General features: G+C 40.1%; 1 long non-coding RNA gene across 1 annotated transcript; it reads right to left on the bottom strand.

Moving 5' to 3' along the window:
• Positions 1 to 4,116: 4,116 nt before the first annotated feature.
• Positions 4,117 to 12,904, bottom strand: LOC145981281 (uncharacterized). The gene is made up of 3 exons (XR_014440947.1): positions 12,873 to 12,904; positions 5,994 to 6,068; positions 4,117 to 4,325 (listed from the first exon to the last, which is right to left on the bottom strand). It is a non-coding gene; the product is annotated as an uncharacterized LOC145981281 (long non-coding RNA).
• Positions 12,905 to 17,161: the final 4,257 nt, after the last annotated feature.

The raw sequence follows: 17,161 nt of genomic DNA, 5'->3' as shown, positions 1-17,161 counted from the left end.
TTTCTTCGTTCTGCTTGTATCAACAGGTTTCGTCTCTCTACGTCCTTCGGAAACCTACGAAGTGATACTTGACTCAAAAAATTTGTTCCCGATCGAACTGTACAACCATATGCTACACAGCGGACACCCTATTTCCTTGTAAAAGAATCTCCACTTTGCTCTTTCATATTAACGTCCATAGAATTGTAAGCGTAACCGGATGTTCGAGGGGGACCAGACGAGTGCGTATGCTCCGCAGTAGCTCCACCTTTAACACAGTCTAAGATAGAGTTCAGCTTCCGAGGTGGGAAGTGGGACCATGAGGATCGTTTACCTTCGCGCGTGGTCGGAAATACTCGGCGTCAGGCACTATTGCACTAGAGGGTGGAACGACGAGGGTAGGTGAAGTAAACAAACGTCCAGTCTCGGTGAAAGTTTACTTCGGCGTGTTGATTTCGAGAGAAAGAAGTGTTCTTATTATGTTAATATAGATAATTAAAATAGCTTCAATGGGTGATAAGTAGGAGGGAACAGCCTGTTCCATGGAGGGACCGCCACTGCTACAACTGATTTCATGACTTTAAAACGATTGTCCAGTTGTGAGCAAATTGTGTCTACCATCGGGTAAAATATTGTTACTTTGAACCAGTTCTCTCGGTGGGCAAGTCTTTCGTCCTGAGGAGGACGACACCTAATTCTTTTTTTTTGTCAGATAGTTCACTTGAAATCCCCCACTTCGTTGCTTCTCTAAGTGATACATACGATCCCCGAAGCTCAGTCATTTGCAAGAGAACTTTATCTAAGAGATCATGTGCAGCCATAATACCAAGAAATTCTGCTTTACCTCTGGGGCCCGGTGCACGGCCCCGGCTGCCCCTGACCATGGAGTAAGCATTATGTCATCGGGGAGTACCATGAGAAGAAGTTCTAAGCCAAGAGTTTCTCAAAATACGACTATGAAATGCCACTGTTAAAGACGTGATTACATTCCCCTGGGGAAGACAACTATAATTAAGGGCCTAAGGTGCTGTCTTCATAATACTGAAAGTATGCACAGGGCAGTGGCGTAATTCATTTTATCGTGGTCCCCACCTGCAGGAAATTGATGAAGCCAGAGGAATGGATGGCCTACAATATTTAGCAAGACCTCTCTCAACACAGTTGTACAACTTTTACCACAAATACCCTGCGTTTTCTACTTTAATTTTATTTTATCGACTTATACAGGGTGTCCCACATAAAACCGATACTCATAACACCTATCATTTATTACAGGCGGACCAGTTTTATGTGGAACACCCTATGTATGTGTAGTAGCTTCTGGAAACTAAATCAGGGTGATCATGGGCGTCCGGAAGGAGGGAAAGGGGGGCACGGAAAATAAAGGTCAACCTAAAAAGTATATTTCACACTTTCCCAAAGGGCTCTTTTACATCCCATTTTTTAAACTCTTAGATGAGAATTTTAGATAAGGTGCTATTTCCCTGCATATATTAAAGAGTTCAAAATGACCTTATGTGCCGACGCACACAAGAATTTTAATTCATTCATTCATTCGAAATTTGTATTTTTCCTGTTTTACGTCAGTGCTCTTCCACCCTTGGCTAAACGCGACGATGAGGATGAATTATTATTTGATGAATTTGAGGAAGGGACGCTCACAGAGAACAAGCACACCCTTCGAATGCATCTTCTGTGAAGAGATTAAAAATCGACCGCTTAATAAGCTCGGCTGTAGGTGGCCTGTACACAGGACCGGGGAAGGGGAGGGGGGGCGAACCGTGCCACCGTCCAGAGCGGCAAATTTTCAGGGCGGCAAAATTTGAAGAGAGGAAAAAAATAAGCCTATTCAAAAATTGCAAGTTATAATATTATATTATATTATATATCTTGTAAGTTAATAGATGCCAACCCACCGTTTTGAAGAAACATATCAGTAGTCTCACTTTAAAACCACTGAGTACCACAAGGTGGGAAAGCAGATTCGATGTCTTAACTCCGTTCAGATATCAAGTGGGAGAGGTCTGTGATGCGCTCCATCAAATAATTGGAGACAATAAAACTGTCCAAATGGTCGTACGTGAGGCTCAGTGTATTGCAAACCAATTGTGTGGCTTTACATTCCTTTGCTTGCTAGTTATCTGGTATGACTTTTTACCTCTACGTTATGTAATGAGCAAATGTCTTCAAAACATTATTCTACGATGTGTTAGATGTTGTTAGATGATTTCTTGCAAACATATCAGCGCTTTGAAAAAAGCAGGAGTGATGAAAAATTTCAGTTTCTTAGACGCCACTTGGCAGCCTGGCAGGGCCTCCCTCCCTCTACTCGTAGAGGCGTCGTGGACGGCGACCTGAGTGTCCCGGTTGATGAGAAAGAATGGATATAGATGATCCAAAGACTGTACAGGGCCGAAATTGAAAGAAGAATCAGTTTCAGTATGATAAAACTGTTGAAGATCCACAAAAACGGTACAAAGTTGATTTTTATTGCCAGGTCTTAGACGATTATTTTAGCTCTAAGAGAAAGATTTGAGCAGCTTAAAAATCATAGTGAATTTTTCAATTTCTTTTATGATATTAGTAAGCATAAAGACATGCCATCTGATCTTTTGTCTGAAAAGGGTAGAAAACTTGCCGGTATGTTAAAACATGAAGACTACCGATTTAAAAGATGAATTAAAAATGCTTTCGGCTATAATAAAACAATTACACCAAAGGAAACTGATAAAGCGTCATGATTTTGCACCTAATGTGAGTGTAGAACTTCGAATTTATTATCTTTGTCGGTAACCGTGGCAAGTGGCGATCAAAGATTATTTTTTTTGGAAATTAAGGCTAATAAAAATACTATCTTCGGTCAATCATGTCTGAAACACGCTTGTTTCCATTTTATGCAGAATAGCATTATACGAAAAAGAATATTACATGCAAGGTAAAGGTAAAGTTCCCCGTGCATATGCGTCATGATGGCACATTTAGAGGATGTGGGGGTAGGACTACACACATTCTCGATCTCGGCCATTTTGAAGGTAATGTGATCAGCACCACTCTCCGGCCGCCTTTACCTCCCAGGGTTGCCCCCAGATACCCATTAATTTGAGGCTGGGTGAATTCCAGAGTCGCTTTATGCGGGGACAACGCAGGAACGAATTCAGACCTTAGGTCACTCACATTTTAAGATTCCAATCATATATCACAGACCTACAACGGTAAAGATATGAAGTCAAGCCTTCATTTCTTTCCTAATACTTGTTACATTTAAGATACGTTTGAGAGAGAGTTTTCATAAAATATAATAATAATATGAAATTAGTGTCGCATTTTTTTAAATATTAACTGTGGTCGAGCGAGATATCTGATGTTTTACTCAGGAATATATTGATTTTCAATTTCCCGTTGCTGCGTAATGACGGCGGGGGGGGGGGAAGGGAGCGGCATCTGTCACCACCGCCCAGGGCGGCAAAATGACTAGCGCCGGCCCTGCCTATACAGTATACATTGTGCATTTACGTCATGTCCAGTACAATGATCTCCGAATTACTTTATTTTTTAAAAAAAATATCATCGCCTTGGTTAATAAATGTTGGGTCTCATGCATGGTGTTCAGCAACGAAATTGAAATTGTAATAAAATACACTACAAAACTTTCATTAATTACCTTTCATTAATTACCTTCGATCAGTGGCGGCGATTGTGTTCCAAAACTGCGGGGACAAAGTGCTAAACTGAAAGGCGGAGCGGGGGGGGCAAGAACAGTTTACTTTCCCTTAGTAAATAAGGTTTAGTATAGTACGGAGGCACAACTGGCAAAAAGTGGGGGCCAACTGCATCTCCACGCCCCCCCCCCTATCGCCGCAACTCCACTGCCTTCCAACAAGTTATTTACATATAGTGTGTTTTGTTTATGCATTTATTGTATCGGGATAGTTAATCACTAAACAAAAATGCATTACGTTACACAATCCTTAATTTTTCAATACAATTCAAAAACTAAACTGCAATATTGGGTTAGAGAATTATTTTATTTCGTTAACATTCTGAGTAAGCATACAGTTTAGCGAAGAAAATAAACGTTCCGGTCCATTGAACTAAATATGCATTGCCAATCTTTTGTTTTAAAAACTGCATTCCTCTATTTTGGATGAACAAAACAAAAATGTTGTAGCTGATAGCTTAACACTGTACATTATAATCCCAGTTGCAGTTGTTGATCGAAGTATCAAACTTCTGGCCATTGTTGCATGTTCGCCAGTCGACCTTTTCAAGGTCAACTACCCCCGAAAAGTCGCAGAAGTAATATCTCACACAATCAGGATGGCGAATATACTGGCCATTTGTGCATACTGTAAGAGAACATAAGAATAACTGATATTGTACAGACCAGTCGAATGATTACATAAATGGTACGCTATTAAAGCACATAATCTGAAATCACTCAAGTGAATGATAATAGGTATTGACGCCGAAATAAAGTTATGATTTACCTGCTAAATTGCAAACTAAGATTTTTTTTTTGTTTTAATGTATCCAAATTACCTCTCTTTACCCTAATTAGGGAACCAGAATTACACGGCAAATAAAGCTGATTGCATACAATTTGAGGATACAACTTCCTACAAAGCATTGGCATCACAGGAATTTCTTAAGGAGAGGGATCTAGTCGTTGATAGGAAATCGATAAAGTAATAATAGTATAATAATAATAATAACGTTCCAAACTACTCGAAGCACCATACATATTTGAGGGATACAAATTTTTAATCATCGATAGACTAGAAATCTCAAGCTACAGATATAGTAAGGTTCAATATGCTGGATTTCGAAAACTAGAAAATTTTACGATGAATTAAGTTTAACATGTATAGTTTGATTAAAAGGGCATAGAAAACGTCAAGATACATAATGAAATAATAATTAGTACATCACTACACCAAAGTAAAAATTGAAAAATACACTTCATTACACTTTAATAAAAATAAAAACACATTATCATTGTTGCATGATTGAAATAAGAATACAATTAAAATACATATTGTTTAGTACATTGGCCTTGTATTGTCTTGTTAAATGAATTCTCTGATACTGTAGAGAGCTCTCTCTGTCAAATATTTTTTATTGTTTGTATTTGTTTATTTTTTGGAGATATCAGTTTTATGTCATGGGGCAGCTGGTTGTAGAATATTTTCTCGGCATTCATTGGTGATTGTTTTGAGATATTGAATCTGTGTTGGTTCTGGTAATAATTATCTTTCCCCCTTGTATTGTGGTTGTGTAATTGGTTATATTTAGTCAAAGTTCCAATATTTAGAACAAACGTTATAGCCTTATAGATGTATAGGGAGTATATTGTCATTATTTGTTTTTCCCTGAATAACTCTTTGCAAGATTCCCTACAGCCTAGTTTGTACATTATTCTAAGTGCTCTCTTTTGAAGTCTCAGTATTCTGACAGTATTATTATAAAATGATCCACCCCAAGCTATTATGCCATATTCAACATAGGGGTAAATTAGTCCATAATATATGCATTTGTTAATTTCTGTTAAATTATATTCAGCCATTTGTTTTAGCAGGTATAGATTAGATGATAGTTTACTGCCTTATCTCCATGCCTTGGTTGCAATTCTTATTTCTCTCTCTTCTATGGCTTTTCGCAAATCTGTCGTGTTAGTTGGGTATGGGAATTTTGAAACACTATATATACTTATATTTCTATTGCCTAAGGACCAGGTAATATGAACAATAGGCCTAATTTAATCTGCTCCGAACATGACAGTAATGAAATGTTTTGATTCTGTAAAATCAAAGTGCTTTCCAGACATAACGCTGGTTGATTTTCCTTTTAATTGGATTACATCAATATACTGGCATATTAGATTTTTTTAATTTTTAATAAAGTCTAGGCATTTTGGATCTCGTGTTCGCCTATGATATTTAAGGTCGGATTAGGGTGGTGAGGTTGTTGTGTCCAGAATTTCAACCGATCACGTTATATATGAGCATTTATATTACCTAGTTCCTCTGTTCCGCTCGTTGCTGTAGCTGTTGTTGCTGTTGCTACAGACGACGTTGAGCTGGTCACGGTAGCTACAACAAAGGAGCAGAGAAAAGCATTAATCAATAATCTTGGAAACTGAAAAGCTCTTTGCACAAGCAAAGCAAAGACAATACGAAAACCTTAGTAAAAATTATTGCAAGAAAGCAGATGCAAGTTCTTCGTCTATGTACGTACCCGCGTATGGCTGTTTCAAGTAGAATAACAGAGGTGGAGAACAAGAAATCTTAGATTTTGGTAAAGGTTTAAACGTCCATCTGCAAAGGAATCTCCACTGGGGGAAGGGGGTGGTGCTATGAAAAGGATAAAAGATTAATAAAAAAAGGAGATATTTGTAATTCGGTAAATACATAAAAATATAATAACCATCATATTCGTATTGTACATACAAGGTGGCCAGAATTAAAGTTACCCAACTCAGAGACCTCTGTAGCCTGTTTGAGGCATCAAAGAACTCTGAAATTTGGTGAATCCACTATGCAGACCATGGGGAAGTGGATGGCGATATAAAAATAGTTCAATTTTCCGCCACCAGGTTGAAATGTGGCGCTGTACTTCCATGATGGGTTGTAATAATGACCTAAACTGCTCCAATTGGTTATGGATTTGCCTTTACCTTGCAATCTTGCAATAAACGAGAGATTATTTTCTCGCAACTTCCAGCCACTAACAAATGTATTTCTAATTAGTAATAACTCAGCTAAATCACTTAACGTGATTATTTGTACAGTGGGATCCATGAGTATCACCGTGCAAATTGTCCATAACTATTTTCATTAATTTTTCCTTACATCCTGTGTGTTTTTAAGCGATGGATTTTTATGAATGCTGGTGCAGAAGTTGTCAACAGTTTGTTTTGAGTTTTTTTAAAATTCTTGAAGCTCTTATCGGGTCAAATAAAGCGCACGAACATGGTGATGGACAATTCGCACGGTAATACTCATGGATCCCACTGTACAACCCATTATGGAAGTACAGCGTCACATTTCAACCTGGTGGCGGAAAATTGAACTATTTTTTTTATCGCCATCCTCTTCCCCATGGTCTGCATAGTGGATTCAACAAATTTCAGAGTTCTACGATGCCTCAAACAGGCTACAGAGGGCTCTGAGTTGGGTAAGTTTAATTCTGGCCACCCGGATGGTTCTACGATGCTGTTAGTCTGGAGCATCCACATATGTAAATCCGGTGCTGCTCTTGTACACTCACCGACAATAAAAATGGGACACCTAGATACTACAGAAGGTCGATCCGCGTATATGTGTCCGATTTTTAACCGTCACCCCTGTGCACAGAATTGACGAATCCAAGCGGTTAAAAGCGTGGTAGGACGGTTAGAGTCTGTAGTATCGTGGCACTATCACGAGTGTGTGTTGTGTGCATCATGGCTCCTAAGGTGAATCGTTTTTGGGAGGGCTACGTAGTTGCACTTTTCCATGCCAAATATTCGGTGTCAAAAATTCAGAAACAGTGCAAAGAACATGGATGTGCCTTGGGTTCGACGACCATCAAGAACATAATCAAGCGGCACAAAAACACCACGAGGTTCCAGCTATTCAGTCGCCCACCAGGGGGACGAGGAAGTGAGCGTGCACTGCAGTGATGCCACCCGTGTCTCGGAAGTTGCATCGAATGGCACTACAGGAAATCCCCGACGCAACGTGTGGCCACACGACTCCACGTGGCCCAGTCAACTGTGAACCGCACCCTGTGTGAGAAATTAAACCTCCTGAAGGTTTTAAAAGCAGTGAATATTACCTCAGTGAGGCCTATCGGTGTAAGGTCTCATCACATACATCTCGTTCTACTAAGAACTTTCTGCTACTTATGGCGACAGACATCGGCATTCGGGCTATTCCATTTCACGATATACTGGTGAAGTCACCGGATGCGAGTTCCATGGATTTCTGTGGGTTTGCTCTACTGAAACGGGCACTTTCATCTCATCGTGTCACCACTCTCCGGGGCCTGTCGAAAGCCTGTCAGGAGGACTGGCAGAAGATTCCACTTCCTGTACTTCATCGTAGCCTCCTACAATGTACGTAAGTTACGGTGCAGGGCTATTGCCAAGACACACGGTGATCACATTGAGGCCAACCGATGGTGGTCCCGTGGATTATCATAAGGTAAGTGCTAGTCCAAAATCAGACACATATACGCGGATCGACCTTCTGTAAAATACTAGCTTCCCTCCTTGGCGTTGTACGGCGCTGGCAGAACTTTCCATTGAAAATTTGCTCCTTAAATCCACTCATCGCCGTAGTGTTAGACAACACACATAACGCCATGCTGGAAATAGAGTATTTCAGGATATAGGTGTCCCACTTTTTTGCAGCTGACTGTACATTAACGGCGTAGGTGAAAGAAGCAAACTACTTTACCTGGGATTCTAATCTGGAAATTTCGCCTTTTCAACGTTTCTTTCAACTGCTAGCTCACGCCTGTTAGCAATTGAGGTTTTCAATACATCTGAAGTTCACGAACATTGCGTTGGTTTCTGAATCAATGGCGGTCCCTCCATGAAACACAGAGAACAGGCTGTTCCCTCTTATTTTCTACCCCTTCTTGTATTTACAATATTAACAAGTTCAATAAATTTTTACTCTTCGTAAAATGAACACTTTAGGTACTATGTTCGTCACGTAATACTCTCTTAAACGATTTATCAACTTCCTCCGGAATCTTCCTCAAGAACACCTACTCCATAAACTTCTGCGCCAACTACAAATATATATATATATATATATATATATATATATATATATATATATATATATATATATATATATACACACACACACACACACACACACACACACACACACACACACATACACACATATACACAAAAAAGGTTCGAATTATCAAAGTTCGAATTGTAAATAGTTCACTGTACAGTGGGATCCATGAGTATTACCGTGCAAATCGTCCATGACTATTTTCATTAATTTTTATCTTACATCCTGTGTGTTTTTATGCGATGGATTTTTATGTATGATGGGGCACAAGTTGTCAACAGCTTGTTTTGAGTTTTCTCTTAATTCTTGAAGCTCTTATTGGGTCAAATAATGTTCACGAACATGCTGGTGGACAATTTGCACGGTAATACTCATGGATCCCACTGTACATGTAAATATTGATGATTTGGTTTGTGGGTGACCTGTTCCCCTGCATGATTCGCCACATCACGCCACTGTCTGAACATCATTAGAGATTTTTTTCTAGTAAAAATGATTTTGATTACATAAACAACACAGCTAGTCTATAATTACGCAACATCACAAGAAATCATCCAACCGATCTGAACTACTTGTTGTGAGGCTTCAAAGGAAGTTGAGTGTGTTAATAAATGTCGTGAAGCCATGGACATAGCAGGATTTTTTCCAGGGAGGGACAAGCAAGGTAATTTTTTCCAGGGATAGCCAAACGAGGCATATTTTCCCCCATAGGTCGGAATTGCTGCTACACCATTTTTCGTCGTCTTCTTCTTCTATCGCGGACAAGTGAAGCCACACAGGAGGGAGGGAGAAGCATCTTAAGAATAGCGAAGCATGCAAACAAGAAAAAGGAAAACAGAGAAGAGGAAGAGGAAGGAATTATCTACGAAGTGAAATGTAAAGAATGTCAGAGTGAGTACATAGGAGAAACGAAAAAGAGGCTGAAAGACAGGTTGAAACAACATAGGGATGATGTGCCACTTAAGAGAGAGAGAAATGCGATATTTAAACACACGAGAGAAACAGGACATGACATAAAGTGGGATGAGGCTAAGCAGATAGGAAGGGAGAAGAGAATACTAGTGAGAAAATGGAAGGAGGCCAAGGAAATAGAGAAGAAAGGTGAAGAAGACACAATGAACTGGAATGGGAGACTGAAGATAAACAAAGAATGGAAGAAGGTGTTAGAAAGAGTGGAAAGGACAAGAGAGAAAGAGGAGAGAAGAAGGAAGAAGAATGAAGGAAAAAGAGCGTGAGATAAAGAGTCCAAGCACATGGAAGTTAATATGTTTAGCCTTTGAGGTGAAAGTACAGTTGACAAGGGAAAGCCACCTGCTAGTGTGTTCCAGATCAACTTTCTAATAGTCTGAAGGGGAGTAATGTTTGTGTGTGTGTGTATATATATCGTCCTGTTTTTGTATCTTGTTACATTTGTACTTGGTGCAGAGTCTGAAGAAGACCTTGCTATAAGGTTGAAACGTTACGGTTAGTTTATGTTTTATAATAAAATAAATTTCTGCCTTGGTCAGCATATTTAGTTTTTTATATCATGGAAACAAGGCTTAATGGTGTTATAGGGGGTCTCCGTGTACGGCAAGAACCCGTTGGCTGTATGCGCGGTATAGTCTTAAATATGGTTATTTCTTGCAGTGCATATACAGTACTACTGCATAACCCTGGAAAAGCCAGGACCGGATGTTTCCTTTCATAGATATGTACTAGGGTAAGTCAAAAATTATCTACACTTTTGCCACAACATTTCTCAGGTTGGCCGCACTGCCTTCAACGCTTGGGTGCTACAAGCATGGGCGTCCGGAAGGGGGGGCAAAGGGGGGCCATGCCCCCCTCCTGGAAAATGAAAGTCAACCAAAAATTATGTATTTCACACATATAATTTCATTTTAGCCACAATAATATGTATTAATTATTGCATTAACACCATAAATTCAAATTTAAGCAATGTTTTTTTTAGGGAACTACACTCTTTTGGGGGAAATGTAACTTGTTTGCCCCCCTGGAAAAAAATACCTTCCTTGCCCCTCCCTGGAAAGAATCCTGCGGACGTCCATGGCTACAAAGTTGTACTTTTGTGGTCATGTGGCTGAGGTTTGATCTTAATCGCTCCATTTTTCTTTCTTTTGTTACAGTGTAAACATGGCCGCTCCACTGGCAGTGTGCACCAAGGAAGAACAGCAATCAGTGATCCAATTTCTCTGGTCTCAAGAAGTGTCAGAGGTTGAAATTCATCGCAGCCTTTCAGTACAAAACAAAGACAGCGCTTTACTGTGTAGAATTGTGTATGAGTGGATCGAGAGGTTAAAAACTGGCCGGACAAGCATGAAACAGAAAGTGGGAGCAGGACCCCATCAACCTCCACTACTGACAGGAAGATTCAACAACATCAAGAGATGATTCTGACGAACCTATCATCTGAAGCGATTATTCTGACATCATCAGATGTACCGAAAGCCTGCGATGAATTTCAGCCCCTGACACACCTTCAGACCATAGAAATCGGATCACTGATTGCTGTTCTTCCTTGGTGCACACTGCCAGTGGAGCGGCCATGTTTACACTATAACAAAAGAAAGAAAAATGGAGCGATTAAGATCAAACCTCAGCCACATGACCACAAAAGTACAACATTGTAGCACCCAAGCGCTGAAGGTAGTGCGGCCAACCTGAGAAAAGTTGTGGCAAAAGTGTAGATAATTTTTGACTTACCCTCGTATTTATTAATTGTGTACCTACATTTCTACTGTGAAATACGTAACTATTTTATGTATTTACATGTATCTGACGATATCCATACCCATGAAAAAATGGGTCAACGGATAAATAAAGATTATGATTATTATGATTATATGTTACTAGAAATGTGAGAATGCGTGAAAAATGGAAGCCAGTTTGTGTTTCGCTCTACATATTTTTGTACTTTTATATTATTTGTGGGACAAGCATAGGCGCTGACTTAGGAGGGCGAGGCACTTTCTGCCCCCCCCCCTCAATTCCTCAAGAAGTATATACATTATGCGTAAAAAAATATTGTCAATGTTGCCCCTCCACTACCAAATATTTATTTGAAATGAAGTTGCGGCCTCTGGGGACAAACCATGTAGCCTATATGTCATGGAGGTATAAATATTTCCCAACACACTACACTTGATATCGAGGCAGTTTGAAACCCCCCTGGAATTGTCCGTTAAAACAGAAAAGGCAAGGAAGGCCATTTTATTTGACAAATGCCCAATTAACATGGTTTTTGAACAGTTTCAAAGAATTTCAGATGTACAAAACCTGTTAACATTACAAACGTTTATTTTATTACTTATTACTAATAAATTAAGCAAACTGAATGGAATATTTTCTCTTTAGGTACGTATCCAGAATAATATATTTCAGTGGCTGAGGGTCTGAACCAAATAATAACAATAATGTTTAAAAGTATACGTTAATATAATTTATAGGTTTATTCATAATTGTGTGTAAATAAATTATATATATCATTTGCCTAACCTAACCACCACAGATTATTTACTACCCGAAAAAGGCTATCAGCCAATGGGAATGCTTGAAAAGGTTCTAGCAGCAATCACTACCTACCCCGTTGCCCCCTCAAAAAAACACTTCTTCAGATTGAAGTTATCAACACCCTTCAAATACTAAACATTAAGGTGACTGAAATGAAATATATATGTGTAATATATAAGTTTATTGTAAAATCCATTTTCCAGGTGGCGGGGCGTGGCCTCCCTTGCCTCCCCTTCCCCCCTCGACTCTTCCGGACGCGCTTTTTCTTTTTCCAGTCAACTTGTGAATGTTGGTTCATTTCTTGGTCTTTGATTGGCTGTTGGAAAGTTACGATGCTCTGATTGTGAGAATATCTTATTTGCGCTGTACGTTAGGTTAGGTTAGGTTAGATTATATTAGAAAGCAGCAAATTTGCGCTGAAAATAGGAAATAAGATATTCTCACAATCAGAGCACCGTAACTTTCCAACAGCCAATCAGAGAGCAAGAAATGAACCCGCATTCACAAGTTGACTGGGAAAAAAATCGCCTTCCGGACACCCATGCATGAAGCTATATAGATAACATGTACTGAAACGGAAAACGCTACCTGAACGCTGCAGTTCATAGACCATGGAATCAGCGTGAAGAACAAGACTCGGTGCTTCTTCCACGCCGTTGCTGAATTGGCACACGTCCTTCGATTCTTCTTTCTTCATTGCGAAGTAAGGGGACCCTGATCGCGCGGCCATCGCCGCACAATGCATCCTTGAGAGGTATTGCCTTGCAACCACATTTACTCCAGTCAGTTCCTTATCCGCCATGTCCGAGGATGTGCCATATTCCTCCGTAATGCCTGCAAAAGACCAAAGCCTGAAAATGTGCGCCGACAGTGTGTGGTCGCTAAGTGATCCTAAACGGGAAGCATGGTCTCTCCGAAAACAGCGGCTGCCCCAGGAGCCCCCCAGTTTTTGAAAATAATAATAATAATAATAATGACTATCAATCGCGCGGGCACGAGCAATGGCACAATTATTCCAATATACTCTGCGTTAACTTTAGAACTTCTGAGATTTTGAAGGGGAACCCCCTTCTGCCAGTCTGTCCCTACCTCTTACTGAGGAGGGGCGTTGACAAATAGGCACATGTACACAGTGGCGGCGATTATGGGGGGCAGTTGCCCCCGCACTATGGTAGACCTTTTTTGCCACGGGAAAGTAAACTGTCCTTGCCCCCCCCCCATTTGGCAACTTTCCCCCCTATTTTTGAAACCCAATCGCCGCAAATTCATACAAATTAAGAATGGCGGTCGTTCTCCAGAAATAGGGTTGTCAGATTCTGTAAATGAAAAACCAGGCCCCCTATCTTAGATTATATAAAAAAAGAATTATATTATATTGTTATTATTATTAATAATATTCTTTTCCCGCACCGTGGTCGTGGGGTCCAAAGAGTCATGGTTTGGGTTCAGGCTAAGGGACGCGCGGTGGTTTGAGTCTCCTGGGGGAAGAGTAATAATTCTTCTCCTGAGATTTCGGTCAGTGCGTGTATGGGACCGGTGGCCACCCACGATCGTGAGGCAATTGGGGAGCTATGAATGATTAGCGTAACCAGGTCATGAAAACCTACAACAATGACTGGGGGTTCGTCGTGCAACCATAACTGGTTGGATGATTTCCCGCCTCTGGCCATGTCCGAAAGGTGAAAGACCGTACTTGAAGCGAGCATCCTTCGAGTATGGTCTTCAAGTCGTGGACTGGAAGTGTTTTCTTTCGAATCGCACTTCGACTGCAGCGCCAACTACGATCAGTAGATAAAACTGAGTACTCGTTGTTTTCCTCGCGTTTTAAACACTTATTATTCACCATAGAAATCACATTGCATTTTCAAATGTTCGTACACATACGTTTCCACACATTAGAACTTGCTGGCCCACAACGTATATCTCTACCCGTGTCGCTGGCTTTCTACCTCCGTGATTTTAAACAAATGAACAACGAGTGCGGAAACCACGTGACCTAGTCACCAACCATCTGTGCTGCACGCTGTGCACTTGCGCTTCTTCTTGGCGCTTTCGAACTGTACTAGGTGACGTCACTTCCGCCAAGACCATACTGTACTTTGTACCTTTCGGACAGAGCCTTAGGGAGTTGAGTGAGTAGGCCGGCAATCGGTAGGTACGTCCATGGACGTCCGCAGGATTTTTTCCAGGGAGGGGCAAACAAGGCACATTTTCCCCAATAATAGTGTTTTTCCCTAAAAAAAAAACATTGCTTAAATTTGAATTTATCATATTCATGCAATAATTAACACATATTATTGTGGCTGAAATGAAATTATATGTGAAAAATATATAATTTTTGGTTGACTTTCATTTTCCAGCGGGAGGGCCTCCCCGATGGCGGAGTGGTAGCGTCGTCGCCTTGTAATCAAGGGGTCCCGGGTTCGATACCCGGTGGAGGCACATAGTGGTTCGGATCCCACTTGAAACTGTAGGTCCAGTCCCAATTAGCCTTACTGTGCACAAAGTGGACTTAAAACACCAATAAATCAAATCAAATCAATTTTCCAGCGGGTCCACGGACCCCTTGCCCCCCCTTCCGGACGCCCATGGGTAGGTCCGAGCTCTCAATGGGCTGTTGCGCCACGGGTTAGTTATGTCAAACACAAAATGGAATCCATTCCCTCACTGGCAGTCAGGACTCGAGATAAGAATCATGGTGCACCCATTACACTCAGATTCAATTTGTGCCGATCTTCGTTGCGTAATTGTTATTTCAGCGCGCTACGACGGACTCGAATTCCGAGGCATGGATGTCCTTGTGAGTGTCCCTTCATCATCAATTTCATCATACTTCACTCATCTTCATCGTCCCGATTAGCCAAAAGTGTAAGAAAACCGACAAAAATAAGCCAATTCAAGAACGACAAAAAATTTCAATTGACGCTGTATCTCAAAATATTCATAATACAAAGGCATCATAACGTTGTTGAACCCAGCGTGGTATTTGAAAAATTTTCAGTATGAGGAGTTCCAGACATGTCCTTCAAAACACAGGGAAACTGACTGAAACCAAAAAGATAGAAGCAGAATATGCAGGGGAAAATCCTTCTCACACCTCCATTAAAAATATAACTCTAGTATGACAATACTTCACTAAAGTGTTACGAAGAAGAAACGGTTGAAATCACAGAAGCATAAAACAACTGAAATTAGAATTTCGCCTGGCTTCTCACCTTCCGCGATTTCAGCAAAACCAAGACGCTCAGCGAAAAAGATTCCTAGAAGTAGTCGAAGAGCATGTTTATAGCTCCTGCAAGTTCTAAACATTTTTGGCTCTGAAAGTACCACAATAATATTTCCACGTTTGAGTTTGGAGAATAAATGAAAAATGAAACCTTTTAGTGAAAATCCTAAGATGTGACAGGAAATATTTCTCAAACGTCACAATACATTCAAGAAAAACAGTTCCGAGTTACCAATATATTATCCTGTCGAGGAAACATCAAGCTTAACAACAAAAGCGTGGAGGAGTCTGCACCTAGATACTGTTACCATTAATCCCCGTACAGAATACAGTATTTTTCACTTGGACCTATCCACGTCAGTGCCGACCCAGAAATGACACTTAGAAGGGGAGAATTTTACACAGATAAATCAAAGTGCTGAGAATCTACTCTATGATTGCTTTGTTTTATGAACAAGTGGAGTTGGCCTCCGTGGTCGAGCTTATTGCATGGCCGCAGTGGCGCAGGAACGGGGGGGGGGGGGGGTGGGGGGTACAGATGTACAATGTACCCCCTAAATTTTTGAAGGGGGTACAGTACCACATAAATCCCTGATCCAAGCTGTACCCCTTGAACCCCCCGGTGAAATTTGACACGAGCAAGGTGCTGCTGTTCAAAGAAACTATATTATAGTAGATGTTCAAAGAAACTCTTTTAAGTATCTAAACATAAAAAGTGTTTTTGTTTACAAACATTATCTTCCTTTCGAAAACCATTAAAACCACTGTAAACCTATTGTACTATACATTGTGGATTCAGTTAGTACACTTGATCTGCACTCTTAGAAAACTTTTCTCAGGGTATGGAAATGAGTGTAAAATGGTTGATTATGATAGTTTGGTTTTAGGAAATTAATCTTCAGTTTCTCTGTGTAGGCGGGTACACAATTCTAAAGAAGTAATGGATTGGAAGAGAAGATATGCTTCAAAAGAGTAACGCTGAGCTTCACTTTCGAATTATTCAAATTAAAATTTCAGAAACTACATACTTCCAGTAAAAAAAATATTATTTACATTTTATGCAAACTAAACGGAGAAGTTTGAAATTTTTGTGCAATATATTTCACATCGGAATGAGTCAATTAGAAAGCTTGTTCTGGGCTCATTTTTAACAGAAAAAGAGTAGGAAATCAGGGCAAAATTTTAACACATTGTAAAATTCGTTATCAAGTCGTCTAAGTATTCAACGTTCAAAACTGAACAGCTAAATATACCTCTGCCTAATTCCGACAATTTAAGGATATGGTCATCCGACATTCTTCTACACAATCACGGTGAAATATCGGAGAAATAAGTGACTGTTCTTGCATTCTAATGCAATTCCCTGATGCCAGAAAGTGGTTAGACTTTGTCGATTTTCTGCAGCTACCAATAATGGACAAAATAAAATGCGACTTCTGCATCACAGACACCAAGGACGGTAGAGACATCATGATATTTTGTTTTCTATCTTCCATAAAACCATAAGAAATAACTAACTATTACTTTTCAAGTAACTCTCGGTCAAAATTTTCTTCCATTTTTATCTCTTTGATGCAATTATCACAAAGGATGTAATTGTGAATTATTACTTCTTCCGAAACAGATAAATTAAAGCTTTTCATATTCAGTC

This window comes from Lepisma saccharinum, chromosome 29 (genome assembly GCF_977018435.1).
Source record: "Lepisma saccharinum chromosome 29, izLepSacc3.1, whole genome shotgun sequence".
Lineage (NCBI taxonomy): Eukaryota > Metazoa > Arthropoda > Insecta > Zygentoma > Lepismatidae > Lepisma > Lepisma saccharinum.
The sequence above is the reverse complement of the archived record's forward strand: the minus strand, read 5'-3'. Positions and strand labels throughout refer to the sequence as shown.